The sequence below is a fragment of the Nannospalax galili genome, unplaced genomic scaffold, assembly GCF_000622305.1.
Source record: "Nannospalax galili isolate Female #2095 unplaced genomic scaffold, S.galili_v1.0 scaffold1014, whole genome shotgun sequence".
Taxonomy (NCBI): domain Eukaryota; kingdom Metazoa; phylum Chordata; class Mammalia; order Rodentia; family Spalacidae; genus Nannospalax; species Nannospalax galili.
The window spans coordinates 1,969,395-1,986,895 of record NW_008335824.1 but is presented as its reverse complement, the minus strand read 5'-3'; the positions used below and the strand labels follow the sequence as shown (position 1 = coordinate 1,986,895).

The 17,501-nt window shown below is 39.7% G+C and overlaps 1 pseudogene; it reads left to right on the top strand.

Moving 5' to 3' along the window:
* Positions 1–632, top strand: part of LOC103732031 — a 78,773-nt pseudogene extending 78,141 nt beyond the window's left edge.
* The last annotated feature ends 16,869 nt before the right edge of the window (positions 633–17,501 follow it).

Here is a 17,501-nt window from a genome sequence, read left to right as displayed (position 1 = left end):
TGTTTCATTCATGTTCTATCATTATGTAAGGCTGATCAAGATAAAGGTTGGAAAATGTACCTATCCTTTCAACAAAGTTACTATGGTTGATAATTCTAGCTGTCTTCTTTTTAAAAAGTTGTTTTGTGTTTTACATCTCACACTCTGATACTTTACATAGTTTTTTTTCACAATAAACCTTGAACTTATCCTTTAAGCATATTTGCAATCCCAGAACTTAAATCACAACTCACAATTGATGCTGTAACTTGGGTAAATAAATCACTTAAGCTTTTTACTCACAGTACTGACTTGTAAGATAATAATTTATAATTTATTTATTGTGTAAAATAAAGTGAAATAATAACTATGCACAGAGAAAGAAATCTTTTAGGGGCTGGCACAAAATTGCTTGTACTGTGTGTATACTTTCCAAGCCGTTTTGAAATCCTTTGGAAGAGAAAATGTTTTATGAAACACGTCAGTATTTTTTATGTATTTTTTTTTCAGGTGAAACTATTCTTTGAATCTCTCATGGTCCAAAGATCACATCTGGATATTTTTAAAATTGTCCTAGAAACCATAACCAAAAATAATAAATGGCTGGAGATAACCTTCCCATTCTGAGGAATTGGCTGCTGGTCAGCATTTAAATGGTCAGTAGAAGTACCCCACACACGGGCCAAATCTGCACAAAGTCAAACAGAATGACACCAGAGTTCTGAATATTCAGAGTTCTGAATATTTTAACGAGAAAGGAGTCTCACAACACTAGCCTGCTCCTCTCTCAGCTATCCTCTTGAGCTGATAGTTACATGGTGCTGGGATAGGGGAAGGCCAGCTCAGTACTCTATTTCAAAGCTTCCTATGTAATGGCTAGCTATATGTAGATTTACAGGTTTAGATAACTAATCATTTGGCCCCTATGAAATCTTCTCCATGGCTTCGCACCATGCCACCATTTCTTAACTGTTTTCCTAGAGTTGCCCCAACCACTTTACTGCCAAGGAAAATCACACAAATACACATTTATCTATGTATACATATATAATTTTCCTCACCTTCAACTCTGCGTTAACGAGTTTAATTTTTGCTATACATGAAAAATCTGATAGAAAACATCAGTCAGCCAAAGACTTTGTCACATCTGAAATTAGTAAAAACAAAATGTCAAGTATATCAAAGAAGCCCTGAGGACCTTTGGCTTGAGTCTTACAGTTGTGTAGACATCCCAGGGTAGACTTCCGAAGCTGTCTCCAATGCAGTTGAACCTATAGTCATGGAGGTTCAGGAGACAAAGATGCCCACTAAATCACTCCAATCTATAAACTATTGCCTTTTAAGAAGCCTTTTGAAAGCCGTACTTAGATTGCGTAATATATTTTAGTTAAATCACTGTTTAATGTAAGTATTTCAATGTAGCATCATGTTTCATAGCCTGGTTTTTAGCATTTCTTCATCCTTTCAGGGAAACTTGTGATCTCTGATGTGTTCTGCTGTATGTACCTCTTAATGTTTTATGCTGAATTAATTTTTATTTTGAATACATTTAGGTTAAATAAAATTCAAAACAAATTTTTTTACCTGTTCATTTTTAAATGTGACTAGCAGAAAAAAATTAAATTTATAGAGATTATATTATACTTCTACTTAACTGTGATGCTCTGGGTCCTCCATCAAGAACTGTGGATTCAGCTGGGTGTGGTGGTTCACACCTTTAATTTCAGCATTCAGCAGGCAGAGGCAGATCTCTGTGAGGTCAAGGCCAGGCTAGTTTCCACAGCAAGCTCCCCTCTTCCTTTCCTCTCCCTTTTTATTGTTAATATCCCATTGAGTGTTGATGGGAACAATGGCCATACCATGTCCAGAAGACAGCATTTCATGGCACTCCTCTCCATCCTCTGACTCTTACATTCTGCCCCTTTCCCATCTTCTGCAATGTTCTCTGAGCGTTGTTGGGATGTGTGTGTGTGTGTGTGTGTGTGTGTGTGTGTCTGTGTCTGTGTGTGTGTGCGTTTGTGTGGTGTGTGTATGTGTGTTGATATAGATGCCCCATTTAATGCTGAGCGCTCAGCACTTCTCCTAACTTTTGAGTAAGGTAGCTTGTAAAAAAGTAAAGTGCATAGTACCTGCAGGTAGTAAATATAATAAATCGGTATGATAAAAGTTATATTGCTAACTTATTAGAATGGTGAGGGAAGCTAGGGATATCAGGGAAGGAGGGGTGTTATCCAATCTGTTTTGAGTCTATGGATTTTGAAACTCTCAGGGAATCCTGGAACTAATCCCCATGGATAGAGATGGATGATTATTTTAAGTTGTCTGCTTCCTGATCCCTTAATCTTATCAAAATCGAGTCCCTAAGTCACAAGAGAAGAAAAGGGAAAAGGGTCACAAAAAGTGTCTTTCTAGGTCAAAGAATATGTACATTTTATATAATCATATTTTAATAGATTGTGCTGGATTACTTTTCTAAGAACAGTGTTCATTCACTTTTTATATCCTGTATTTATTAGTATCAAATATTAATCTATCTGTTGTTATACTTAACATTGCAAAGCACTGCTCCTTGATATACACATAGTATATCATATACCAGTAGTTTCTTTGAATTTTTCTCTGTCCTTTAGTTTCATATTAGTCTACTATAAGTAGAGCTTATACCTGAATTTCATTTTTCATTATGTTTCCCAACCTGGGAAAGACCTACAATATTTTATTTAGCCCCAGAATTCTCAAAGGCATAAAAAGATTCAGTCAGATGTCCTCATGGCAAAGGTCACCCTCAGCCTTTGGCTTATCCCCTCAGCATTCCTTCCTTCAGTTAAATTTTAATCCACAGGTATTTTTTACTAACTTTTCAGGTAGTCAGTACATTGAAGCAAATTTTAATTGTTACTTTATGTTCAGACAGATATTCAGTCCAGGCACCTGGCCTAGCATGTCCCTCGATGCCATCATAATTTATGTTCTAATTTGAAAATGCTTAACGTTTTTATTTAAGAAGCACCTTGGAATGGAAATTAGTTCACAGTATTGACTATATAGTGTTCATTTCTCATAAATAACACTATATTGTATTTAAGAAATTAGCAGTAAAAACAGATCATTGGTTCAGGATTTAAATCAAGAGATTCCCGAACAATTATAAAGATAAAAGGTTAGAAATACAAACTTGGTTAAAACACAGAAGAATATTTCTATTTCTCACTCACTGTAGATTTTACTTCCCAATTGCAAATTCAAGAACTTCTGCTAATTTATCCTCCTCACTCCAGAAGTCCTAATTGTCATGTTTGCAAAGAAGTTTGGGGACCTTGTTGTCTATTCTAATATGTGACTCAGTAATTCTTATCTTTAGATATCAAGCACATAATTTCCTGTGTCTTAGTCTCGAATTATGTCATAGTTTTTAAGCCCAACACAATATTACAGGTTCATTCCTCTGTAAGGAATTCCCACATTAACACTATATAGGTTATCTCTCTAATTATTTAAGCAATCTCAGTCAAAACAATCAACTCATCACAAAGTAGTCAAAAAGATGCAAAGAACATTAATTCTCATTTTAAAAACTGTATTCTCCTTTTAAAACTGTTTTGTAGTATATGGAATTTGGAAATCCTAACTTATCTCTAATGCTTTGAGTTCGGTTTGGGGAAAACATAGAATACTCTTTAATAACTCAAAAATTGAAAGAAGTTAGGATAGGGCTGGGGAACCCTTTCTCAAAAGGAAGCAATAGTCTTCGTGGCATTAGTCTATTGGTGTATAATTTAATTTTCTTTCTAGTTAGTCTCCAGATGTGGTACCAAAGGCTAAAAATCTTAGAATCTTGGAAAGACAAACAGAGCTTTTCAGCTGGCTGGAGTAATTGGATAAAGAAATATGAGCTGATGTGATCAAAGAAAATATCTGGTTTGAAAAATCTGTGCACCCTCTGCATGAACCAGACCAAGGTGGAAGTGGTCAGACGTTTGTCTTGGAGAACATTTAGGGCATGGTTTAGGATTACTTAAGTATCAGTGAGTATGGCTGGCTAATAAAAGAGGTCAGAAAACAGACTTTTGTCTATTCCTGTTCTTCTAACGTGTACATTGTCTGTAGATAAGAGTTATGAACAGTTTTCAGAGTGATGCTTTTTTTAATAAAAAAGAACATAATTCATCTAGCTTCAGATACTTATGACTCTAAGAAGCCTAGCTGTTTACATTTCAAGGCCAAGAGTCTATAACTATTGTTAACTCTTCAGTCTTACTGAAGATCTAAAAGAACTGCTGTGAACAGTGTTGGGCTTGCAAATACAGACCTAAATGGGGCAGTCTATAGAAAGAAACCTCAGAGACAAGTCAAAATATATTTCTTTTGAATCAATTGCCCTCATTTAATAATTTCACCATTGCAATTTCATTCCTTTGGGCTAGAAAAAAGTTAAAATATTATACTGTAGCCCATTAGCCAAACTTTAGTGTGACTTTTAAAAAAATTGATTCTTAGGGCCAGTGAGATGCTCAGTGAGAAAAGGTCCCTGCCACCAAGCCTGACAATCTGAGTTCAATCCCCAGGACATACAAACTGGGAGGAGAGAGCCAACTCTTGCAAGTTGTTCTCTGATCTCCACTGTTGGCTCTGGCACACTTGTAAAACACACACACACACACACACACACACACACACATTAAAAATATAATAAATAAACTTCAATAATTTATGCTTATTTCTTTATAACTAGCTGAAAAAAGGGACCCTGTGGTGAGAGGGAACACTATAGGTGGGAAAGGGGGTGGAGAGTGGATTCTGTAGTGTGAGTCATATCCTAGAAATTACTGGTGGTATAAGAAAGGTCTGTAGGGAGTGTCTGTCAGTTACCTAAGTGTGTGATACATTAATATCATCTGGTAAATTAATGTTAACTGTAAAACAGGGCATGTAAGTAAGTAAAGAATTGGAAAATAAAACCTAGAACTCAGAGACAAGTCTACTCAGCAATTTGCCTCAGACTGATCCTGCTTGTGCCTCCTCCAACATGTTTGTGTCATGTACTATGCATTATGTTCATAGCCTGAATGCTCACTCTTGTTGGTTCAAACATGTTTTAAAAAGCCAAGCTTAAGTTCTTGTTTTGTTTTCAGCTATTTTAGGGGCTCTGCACATCATGACCCTCCATAAACAGTAGTGAGTGACTGACAGCCTGGGCTGGCAGCCTACAGACAGCGGGTGAAGAAACACACGAGTCAGCTGAGAGTCAGCCAAGAATCATGGTCAAGAATAATGTTCTGGATAAATATTGCAGGCCTTTCTCATGCTTAAAAGGCTGAAAGAAAAGTTGTAATAAATAAAGGAAAAGGACTGAATCAGAATCTTCAGTAGAACGAGCATCTCCCTAGAAAGAGCAAGACAATAAAAATTTCTGACTGGAGATCATTTCTAAAAGCTGTTTTCATATCTTCATACCTTTAAAGAAGATGACCTATGATTAGTTATCATGGTTGTAGCTGGACTCATTATCTTGGTCACTCCCTAGACTACCTAGGCCCCTTCTGGTGTGGGTCTCATATACCAACTCAACACCAAACTTTGGATTCCCCAGGATGTTGCTTAAAATAATCAGTTGGACCAGGGGTGGTGGTACACACTTTTAATTCCAGCACTCAGGAGGAAGAGATAGGAGGATCTTTGTGAGATCAGTCTGGTCTACATAGTGAGTCCCAGGCCAGCTGTGGCTATTATGGTGAGACCCTGTCTCAAAAAAAATAAAGAAATAATAATAATCGGTTTGGAGTCCATTAGCATTATTGAAATTGGCTTTCAAGCATACTTTCCTTTTTTAGACTTAAACATTTTTGCAAATAATCTACATAGGCATTAAAATTTCACAAGTCACCTTTATAGCATTGCCAATCCACGTTTAAAGCCGAGTTTGTGCCAGTCTTTGTTCTAAGCATGCTTTAGGCATGTTAATTCATTTTATTCTCACATCAACCCTATGAACTGAATGGCGGTACTTGACACAGGAGAAATGGAAGCTTAGGGGGGTTAAACAACTTGCTAGTTACAGGGTAGAAATAACAGAAGTAGAATTTGACTTCTGTGAGTTGGCCTTTGAAGGCCAGCTTCCACTTCAGTCATATGATATCCCTTGTTCCCCCATGACTACTACTGTGTGTAGTTAACTGAATGCCGCCTACATAATCACCACCAGTAAAAATGCAGATTTTGATAGCCTATGGCATCTGGGAGAGGTATTATCCCTCTGCATAGTATAATTACATTTAAAAATTTTCCACATATGTATATATTTTAGGGAGCTTCTGCAATAGCAGGTTTCCATATGGCTTTTAAAAGACCTATAATGTTAGTCATTTCTTCTTATATCCCCTCTTGTATCCTGCTCTCCCATCCTCCATATCACTTAACCCTTCATGTCCCATAATTCTGCTTTTTCCCTTCATACTCCCTGTGTTGTATTATCCCCTCCTTGAAATCTACCCTCACCAACATGGTACCTTTCTATTTTTCTGATTTGTACAGGTACTCCAATTTAAGCACCCATATCCAGAAATTCAAAGTTAGTATTTGCATATGATAAAGAATATGCAATGTTTGTCTTTTTGGATCTGGATTACCTCACTCAGAATAATTATTTCCAGCTCCATCCATTTAACTGAAAATTTCATAACTGCATTTTTCCTTATAGCTGAGTAAAATTCCATTGTTTATACATACCACATTTTCATTCCTTATCCATTCACCAGCTGATAGACACCGAGGCTGTTTTCATTTCCTGGTTACTGTGATTAAAGCAGCAATGAACATGGATGAGCAAGTATCTCTGCAGTAGGACATACCATACTTTCAGTATATGCCCAGGAGTGATATAACTGGGTCATACAGAGTATCTATTTCTAGCTTCTCAGGAACCTCAACACTGATTTCCACAGTGGTTGTACCTGTTTGTAGTCCCACAAATAATGTTTCCCTTTCCCCACATCTCCACCAGCATTTTTTTGTCATTAGTTTTTTTCTTCTTTACCACTTTACATTTTTTTTTATTATTTTGGTTTTTACTGAGACAGGGTTCCACTCTACAGCCCTAGCTAGCCTGTAACTTGCTATCTACATTAGACTGGCCTCAAACGCACACAGATCCACCTGCCTCTGCCTCCTGAGTACAGGGATTAAAGGTGTGCATCACCATGTCCAGCATCACTTATTTTCTTGATCTTAGCTATTCTGACTGCAGTAAGGTGCCAAGTATGGATTACTTCCTTTTGAGTTGCTGGTCAGCAGCATCCCATAGACTACTCCAAAACAATTGCTCTTGGTTACCTTCTTACCTCACTTGATGGTGAGAGCCTATTGCTGAAGATACTATATACTTGACTCACAGAACATGCAGAAATTAAGCTGGTACTGACCTCAAAACTTCACTCCTATTGGCTAGTTTTCATAGTGTTGGAAGATGCTATGTACACTGTTGGTAGAAAAAATTAATGAGTCTTACCCAGCTATGAACCCTGTGAGCTACAATGTTGACCAGCCTGGCAAGATAAGTCCATTGGTACAATAGTGACCAGAGTGTGTGTGGAGGAAACAACTGCTTTCTGACTGAATTTAAGCACCCCCTCCACAAGATTGAATTCATGCCTGGTACTGTTAACTGGGCCAAGAATCTGTGTCTGGGTAGGTCATAGACCCTAGGAGAGAACCTACTACTATCATTTTGATGAATGACATAGTATTAAATTTCCCCTGTAGATTAGTGCAACTTTGAACCCTCATCAGAGAAGCATGTTTTTGCAGTAGATGGCAATTAATGAAGAGACTCAAAACAGATCAAAGTGCAGAGAATAAGAGATTATGGTGTGCTCAGCTTTAAATGGGACATCTGTATTACATACCTCCCCTTCTAAGGCTCATGGATCATTGTGGAATAAGTGAGCAGAAAGTTTGTCAGAGCCAAAGGTAGTGGATAACTGTTGCAAAACAGTATTTTCTGGACATGATAGGGCAGTTGTAACACTTGAACTCACAAAGGGAGTGACTTCATAAACAAGACTTGAACATCATCAAGCCAACCAAAGCTCTAGCGTGGGTAAGGGAGTGGCTCACCAAGTCCTTAGCCTAGCTGAGAGGCTATTGGCAACTGATCGGTACTTGGGGATGGAGTGTCAGTTTTCTTTGGAGGTAACCCGGATAAGCTACCCATGCTCCAGCAAATGGCCTTATGGCCACAAACACACTGGCAGTACTAAGTGGCCTTAGTGCATTTAAAAAAGAGTACATGAGATTGGGAGGGATATAGATGAGTTGGAGGGGAGGGAATGGGGGTTGGATTTGATAAAATACATTATATTAATGTGCAAAATTCTCAAAATTTTTAATGCAGATTTTAGGTAATGTCTCAGAAAAGGTCCAGGATTCAAATGGCTGCCATAATTAAAACATAACTTTTAGAATGAAGACTTCTTTTTAAGCATTTCTAGTAGGCTGAAAGTAATTATCAGGAAAAGTATATCTGTGCCTACAGGATTTTCTACAGCATTTTTCTATTTCTAAATAGGCCAATGTTTAAATGAATGCATCTGAACTTTAATAGTAGTAGACAGCTGAGGGAGAGGAAACTTGTTTGTGCACTGATAGAAGAATATATAGTATGTAACTTGTATTACTGTAATCAAACACAAGTATTACACTTATCTTACAGTCCTAACCTTGTCTTTAATATATACACATGTAGTTATAGATACATTCCATGCAATTCTACCTGTTTAAGATGTATAATTCAATGGGTTTCCGTATAATCAGATTTGAGAGCCTAGCAGTGTTGGAGGTGGAACCAAACTCCCTACACATGCTAGACAAACCTCTACTCTGTTATCAAGGACATACAAATTGAAACCTCGATGAACTACTACTACTCATCTACTAGTATGGCTACTATGGGAAAGCGAGGCAGTAGTAGATGGTGGCAAAATGTAGAGAAATGAACCCCTCATACACTGTTGGTGAGGATGTGAAATGGCACACCTTCTCTGCAACATAGTCTGTCAGGTATTCAAAAGGTTAATCATACAGTTACCATATGATTATCAATTCCATTCTCAGATATGTGCCCTAAAGAATTAGAAGAATACATGCATATAAAACTTGTACATGATTTTTAACAGCTTTTTTCATAATAACCAAAGGGTATACAACAGAAATGTTCAAATGACAAATGGAAAAATTTGTAATAGTCATATAATTTCAGTGATAAAAGGTAGCAAAATACCAATGCATGCTATATTATGTTCAGTAAAAGAACCTAGTAACAGAACAAGAAACCAGTTACAAGCCATGAAAAGGAGCCATAGGTCTTCTATAAAAGTCATTTTATTGTTATATTTCTATGAAATGCTCAGCCTATACATCTCTAAATAGTCTGAAGGATGAATACTGGCTCTTTGATACTGAAGAGAAGGAAGAAAGAGAAGTGATGATACCAGTAGGTGCAGTTTTTCCTGTTGCAGTGATGAAAATGTTCCCAAACTGATTATGTTGGGGCTAGAGCTGTAGCCCTAGTCCATTTTGCATTGCTGTAACAGAATACTGGAGAGTGGATAACTTACAAGAGAGTTTACACAGCTCAGGACTCTAGTGGTTAGAGGGTGATAACATGGTTTTGGCATCTGGCTGCGTCACAATGGAGGAGAGAAGCAGAAGAGGATCTGATTACAGGCAGAAGGGAGAGAGGAGTAATTTGGCAAGTGGGAAGCAAGAGGGCCAGACTTTGTGAGAAAAGAAAAAGAAGAAGACAACCTGTCCTTATGGGAAATACTCTAATCCCAGAGATTTGACCTATTCCTTCCAGAGAGTGTTACCCAATTACCTCCCAAGAGCCCATCTCATGAAAATTCCAACACCTCCTCCCCACTACACAAAAGGGTCCTGATTCTAACACATGAACATTTGCAGAACATACTCAAATCATACCCAGAGCATAGCAGATATGGGACATCTTTTCATGGACTTGATGGCCACTTATATGTCCTTTTTGGAGAAAGGATTTAGATTCTTTGTTTCCTTTTAAACGGATTATTTTTGAGTTGCAAAAGTTCTTTATATATTTTAGATACAAGTCTATTATGAAATATATAATTTACAAATATTTTCTCTCATTCTGTGGGTTGTTTTCTCACTGATTTTTAAAGTCAAATCTATCTTCATACTTAAATTTAGCTTTGTTTCTATGATAAAGGTGTTATCTAGAGTTGAATTATGTCCTCACCAAATTTGTATGTGAAATTCATAATTCTTAGTATCTCAGAATGTGATCTCACTTGGAAATAGGATTGGTGAAGATTAAAATGAAATGATTTAATTTAAGGTCAGAGTGCAATAGGTCAGTTCTCTAACCTAATGTGTCTAGAGTCCTTATAAGAAGGGGCAATGCAGACACACATGCACTCAGTGAGAATGATTTATCAACACTGGCACTATCCTGCTACAAAAAGAAGCTATCAGAACCTAGGAGAGAGGTCTGAAACAGATCTTTCTCTGGTGCCTTCTAAGGAGCATGCCTTTTGCAATAACTTGAACTTGGACTTACATCCTCTAGAAATAGGAGACAATAACTGTCTGCGGAGTCATGCAGATTTCAATAGCCTTTACAGCAGCTCTAGTAAACTAACACTGATGCTAAACATGAAAATTAAATTTCTCTTTTCAATTTTAGTAGTTACATAAGATCAAAACTCTAGTAATAGAGTATTTCTTGATTTTCAACCTTCATTATATTGCTTAATTATATGAAAAATTACATTATATTTGAGGAACTCTGGCTTTATTTTTTCAGTATGTGTTGTTGAACTTAAAATTATCAATATATTATTAAAACGTCTACTTTTAGTGACAAATTCAAATATTTTAAGTCAGATTATCTCTCCCTTCCCTTTAACCTCAGTACATAGAGACTACTTTGCCTATGGTAACTTTTCCATTTACAGTGGTTGGTTTAGAAATGTACAAAGAATAGTTTTGGCAAATGAGACCTAGGAATTCTAATGGGGGATTTCTGAGGAGAGTTTTTCTGTCCTCAAGAAAGAGACATGAAAGAGAAAGTCTCTTCTTCCTCTGCACTTGCAGACACTGCTTTGAACCACATGACAGTTCGTCTTTCAGAAACTTGCTCATAGAGCGTGGGAGGGTAGAGGGTGAGAAGTTGGGCTCTTGAGACTGGTCACTATCACTGAGATCACCATATCTCTGGACTTGTTCTGTAAAATGACAGATTTCCTTATTATATAAACTATTTTGGTTCAGGGCTTTGAATTTCATAGTCCAAAGCATCTGGACTAGTATGTAACTATTCCTTCCTGACCATAACCTTTCATAAATTTGGCCAAATCAAGTAGTGTCTGAACTTTACAAGAGTTATTTTGGATAATTATTTCGCTTTTGTACTGTAAACATTTAAAGATTTTGTGCAACTTCAAACATTGCTAATCAATGCAGTATGTATGCAACAAATAGGTTACAGGAGGGTGTGATACTGACTGCAGTCCTCAGAGTAGCTGGAATCCTCACAAGCATTGTTCTTGTTTTGTCAGCAAGCAGCAACCTTTGTTTATTCAAGACAAATAACATTTTCAAATGTATGCATTCGATGTATTATTGTTCACTGAATTTTCCTAATAACTGTAAAGACTATTTAATGCTGCTACACCCAAATTCGATATAGAATATCAATTCAATAGCTAGTCTAGCATAGTGGCTGGTTGCTAGCTACATTTAGTTTTTAATCAGCTTCCCTCTTATGGACTGTTATCACTGACACACTAACTTCCTTTTGAGTGTAGGGAAGTCACAGCTGTCTCCAGAGCACTGGTTTATAGATCTGACTTCAGTTCCAGGAGCTGCTCTTCCCCAGGACTATGAACAAATCATCTACCCACTCTCAACTTAATATGAGGAGTGGATTAGCTGGTCCATGACAGGCCAAGAACTTGATTTTGATTTTATGAAAACCTTATCTCTATCATAATCCAGCTTGTAGTTTCTTTTTAATTTTTTGCATATTAAATTGGAGTAATTTAAGTGAAAATATAGAATTTTAATTTCAGCTGACAAATTTAAATGTTAGGGGTTTTAAAATTACATTTATTTATTTATTTGTTAACGTGGGTGAGCATGCATGCTGTCTGCTTGCACAAGCCATGGCACGTGTGAAGGTCAAAGGATAGGGATAGTTCTCTCCATCTACCATGTGGGTTCTGGCACCTTGGCAGCTTCACCTGCTGAGCCATCTTGCCAATGACAGGGTGGAGATCATACATATATACAGTGTGTAATGATCAAACAGGGTACATATCATTTCTATCTCCTTAAACTTTAAAACATTAATATGCAAAAATATACACATTTATGAGATATTTTAACATATGTATGACTAAATCAGGGTAATTAATGTTCCCATCTCTTCATTACTTTGTGTTTGGAGGCCTTGTGCTCGCCTATTCATGAAAACTGCAATAGGTTATTGTGAATTATAGTCACCCCACTTTGCTTAAAACCCTGGAGTGTTGCTACCTGCTGTCCAACCTTGCTCTATACATCCACCTTTCCCCCTCCTGGCCTATAGCAATGCTACTATACATTCAGACTAGCATTTTTTGGCACATATATGTGTAAGAAATCATACAAGTTTGTCATTCTGTTTCTAACTTAATGCCCTCTAGTTTAATCCATTTTGCTGTAGACATAGGATACTAATTTTTATAACTGAATGATAATCATTGTGTTTATATATTTACCTGCTGTTGGGTATGTAGGTTGACTCCATCTTAGTTATGAATGGTAGAGTAATAAATATGGGTGTTCAGGTATTATGCTGGATAGCTTTAATGTCAACTTGACACACCTGGGTAGAGTGAGCCTAAATTGGGGAATTGCCTCCATTGGGCCAGCCTGTGGCCATGTCTGTGGGGGAATTTTCTTGCCGAGTTCCTAACTTGTGTTCCCTAATGAACTTAACCTGGGAGATGGAAGCCAAATAAACCCTTTCCTTCCCATGTTGGTAATGGTAAGAGTGTTTTCTCACAGCAATGGAGAAACAAACTAGGACAGAAATTGGTACCAGGATCATGGGATATTGCTGTGACGGACCTGACCAAGTTGTTTCTGGTAGGATTGGTGAAGTGTTTGGAACTTTGGACTGGAAAAGCCATTGCGTTCTCATAGTTTGTTGCTGTGGAACTTGGACCAGTTATGCTGAAAGAGTTGTGAACAATGGAGGCCTGACCTGTGAAGCTTCATAGCTAAGTACAGACTGTCAAGGCTGTTTGTGTGATATTTTGAATTGAGAATCTGTGGGTTCTGGTTGGTTGGGGCTGAAGAATCAGCTGTAAGTAACAAGAGACCAGCATCACTGTGGTGAACTCTTCTGTGAATTAGTTCCTCAGGATCAGCACACAGAAGCTGTGATTGAGAGGGGGCCCAAGCCTCCATCTCTAGCTGGAAGCAAGACTTGGTAATGCGTAAGAGACTCCTGCATGGTTCTGGTGTTGAAAGCTGGAAGGGGTCACAGAAAGCAGCTGAGATTGGCACTCTCAGAGACCAGGAAAGGCCATTAGTGAAAGGGCAGCTTCAGTTGCAGTGAAGACCCCAGGATTAAAGGGGTCATGGAGAGAATCTGAGACTTTGCACTCCAAGAGGCAAGAAGAGGACATTGGTGAAGGTGTAGCCTCAGTTTCAGTGGCGACCCCAGTGTTTTGGAGATGTTGGGACCAGGGGATAACCACCAAGGGCAACAGCAGGTGTGGAATGGAGCTGGCCTGTGTCTTCAAGACAAGCTCTGTATGCTGTGGATGGCAGAGATGGAGAGGTGGAGCTGCCAAAACCCTTTGGAGCCCAGAAGATGGTGAGTGAATCCCAAACGTCCAACCTTGAGCTACTTTGCTGGACTTAGGTGTGTTTTGCTTAGGTGTGCCCGATTCTTCCCTTTTAAATAAGACAGTACTTGTTTTGGATTTTACAGAAGCCCATAGCCAAAAGACTTTTAAAAGATACTATGAACTTTTAAGTGTTTGGATTTTTTTAAGGACTATGGGTTTTTTAAGGTTATACTGTCTTATGTTGTGATAGTAATGTTAACATCATCTTGGGGACAAGAAGTGGAAAGGCTGTGGTTTAATAGTGTCGTGTTTATGTGTCAAGTTGACAAGGGGTCAATTGTGCTGGATAACTTCAGGGTCAACTTGACAAACCTGGGTTGAGGGAACCTCAGTTGGGGATTTGCCTCCATTGGGCCAACTGTGGCCGTGTCTGTGGGGGAATTTCCTTGCTTGTTGAGTGATGTGGGAGGGCCCAGCCCAGTGTGGGTGATGCCATCCCTGGGCAGGTGGGCCTATGTTGTATAAGAAAGCAGGTTGAGCAGGGGCCAGGGGAGCAAGCCAGTAAGCAGTGTTCCTCCATGGCCTATGCTCCACCTCCTGCCTCCTGGTTCCTACCCTGAGTTCCTACCTTGGGCTCTCTGATGAACTTGACCCAGGAGATGTAAGCCAAATAAACCCTTTCCTCCTGATGTTGGTAGTGGTCAGAGTGTTTTGTTACAACAATGGAGAAATAAACTAGGACAGGCATCTCTTTGTTAAGTGGATATAATTTCTTTTGGATATACATTCAGAAATAATATAGCTAGATAGAGCAGATCCATTTGTAGTGTTCTGTGCATCCTTACTATTTTCCATAATGACTATACTAATTCATACTTGCATTTTGCTTCTTTAAATAAGTACTGTTAGTTATTCAGGGTGTTTATATTTTAAATTTCAAGCTATTAATATTTGTTCTGTGTTAATATTCAAATGTTAAATAGTATGCAGCAATGATTCTTAACTCGGCACAATGGGTGTGTTATATTAGGTACTGTCACCCTATCCTCTCTGATAAGAAACAGTAACTTCATAATTTTATGTTATATCTTTAAAATAAAGAGGAGATTCTGTGTGGGAAGAAAGAAGATGTTAAAGATGGAAACAATGGATTTCAGGAGTAAAACTGCATAATCCTTTTCTCTTAAAAGGTTTTATGGAGTAAAATATAAAACAGTATCTTTCAAAATTCATTAGTTTTTTGAATCCTTTCAAACAATATGTTAGTCTTGTTCACTCCATTTGCCTCCAATATAAAAATTCCAAGTCTAAGTGGTGCGTGGTCCTCACTGTCCTAGTGTGCATGTGAGCATGGCAGGGGTGAGGGGCAAGAGGCCAGCAAAGAAATGTCCTCTGGGTGACAGAAATCCCAGAAAGACCTTCATCGGCCTGTATTCTCTAATGCAAATTGTGAAACACTTCCCCACAAGTCTGCAGAGTTGGAAATTTTAAAACATGATAATGTGATTCACACTTAAAAGCATGATAGACTGTAGCTTACAGGTGAGGAGAGGTGATTTAACAAGCTGTGGAGTTTTAAATATCTTTTGCTATTAAGTGATCTAGCTACAAAAATAACTCGAAAAGAGCATAAAATGACCTAAAATATAGACAGGAGTTTCATATCTAAGCAATAAAAAGGTGAGGGGGCACTCAACACAACCCAGCTTTGCTCATGCAATATAATATCTGGGCATCAACGCTAGTCCTTGTGCTTCCCTATTTTTGGTTCTGTGTTACCCTGAATAAGGACCAGCCTAACCACACAGGTTCAAATCTATCTTTCTACACAGTGAAGAGACAGCAGCTCAGTGTATCATATGGCAGACATTTTCTCTGTATTGACCAGAAACACAGCAACTAGAGATGTTCAATATAAAGACATACACTCAAAGAGTGTTAACATGGGCAGTGAATTAGAACTCTAAATACCACTGCACTTACTAAAAATTTTTCATTGCATACTTATTTAGGAATTAGGATACAGCCCTTCTAAAACAAAATGACCTGCCCCCCAAAACTTGTATTCTTGACAGGAAGACTGATGTTTAAGTGACAAACAAAAGAACGTTTTTGGGCCAGCAACGTGTACTTTTAAAGAAAACAATGGGGGTAGTCTTTATAGGGCTGTCTGTGGCTATTTTAGGTGTGTGGTCAGAAGGCTTTCTGCAGAGGTGACATCTGAGCTAAGAAAATGACCGGAAGAAATAAGCAAGCAAAATACCAAGCAGTGGAACAGTTCTGCAAGGAACGTTCATACAGGAATAGTTAGCAATGCTGGATGAAACTTGGCAACTTCTAGAAACCGCATGAAGGCCTCGGTGGACAGCACAGGAGGACCATGTTGATGAGGGCCCAGAGTTAGGTCAGGAGTTTAGCTTTTAAAATTCCAAGTACACTGGGTATTCATAGGAAGTGTTAAAACAGGAGTGGGAAGAAAGGAGTGTAACACAACTGGTGTTTTAAAATACAATATTGCACTTTGGCTTTACTTCTCTGAATCTAATTTCTAATTCCCATATTGGTCAAACATCGCTGCTGCTCTCTTTTAGCCCAGGATATTTACTTAGCCTAGACTCTTTGCACTCGATGCCCTGCTGTTGACAGCCCCGGAGGAGCCTGTGACAGTTGGCAGGCGCAGTGAGGCATAGTCTGAGCCAAGTCGCGGCAGGGGCCCGGGCTTCGGGAAGGGAGGGGAGGGAGGGCAGGAGAGGGGGGAGCGTTGTCTGCACGAGGCGAGGGCTGCGGCTGCTTCCTACCGGCGATGAGCACTCTGAGAGAAGAGGATGAGCCTTGCCGGCGGCCGCTGGGGATCCGCCTGCGAGGCCAGCAGGGGCTGCCCCAATCTGGCTTCGGAAACAATGGGGAGCTGAGGCGGGGGCAATGGCACAGGGGCTGGGGGGGGGCAGGGGCAACTCGAGAGTTTCCTTGGGTCTAGCACTGCGGGGCTTAGCCACGGGTGCAGCGGCTGCGCGCGAGTGACCCGCAGGTGTAGATTTAGGGCTGGATCTGGGGTGGGCCTCGGCCCCAATCCTACGCGTTCCGGCTGGACGCCATGCCGGGTTTTGCAATCCGCCCGCACCTCCAGGCCGCGCCCCTGCAAGCTGCCAGGCTCGATCCCGCCCGCCCGCACTCAGCATCTACGCTCCTCTGCAAAGGCTCCATTAGTGGCGGGAAGTCCTGCTCAACAGCACCGGCGCTAGCTCCTCAGCCGGAAGAGCGCTATCCCGATCTAGCCCTCCCTACGGGGCCTTCGTTCCCCCTCTACTTCCAGATCCTGACTTCGGCCCCAGCTCCTCAGTGAGGCCTGGCACACCGCCGGAAAGAGCTGCCCACTCTCAGCGCCCTACTTTACTGCTGTGCTCTCGCGTGTCTTTTGCGCTCGTAGTCTCAGGCGCATCCTGTTTACAGGGCCTCGAGGCCGCGTTTCCTGGAGCAGAGCTGGGTTCTGTGCCCCGGCTCCCAGGCGGGACGCAGCGGGTACGCTCATTGGCTGAGGAAGACCACAGCTAGCCGCTGGGGGCGGGGCTTGAAGAGACCACGCCCAGTCTCCTGCCCCCAGCCCCGCACGCTCTTCCTCCTCTCCCAGAAGTCGGCGGGAGGTGAGCC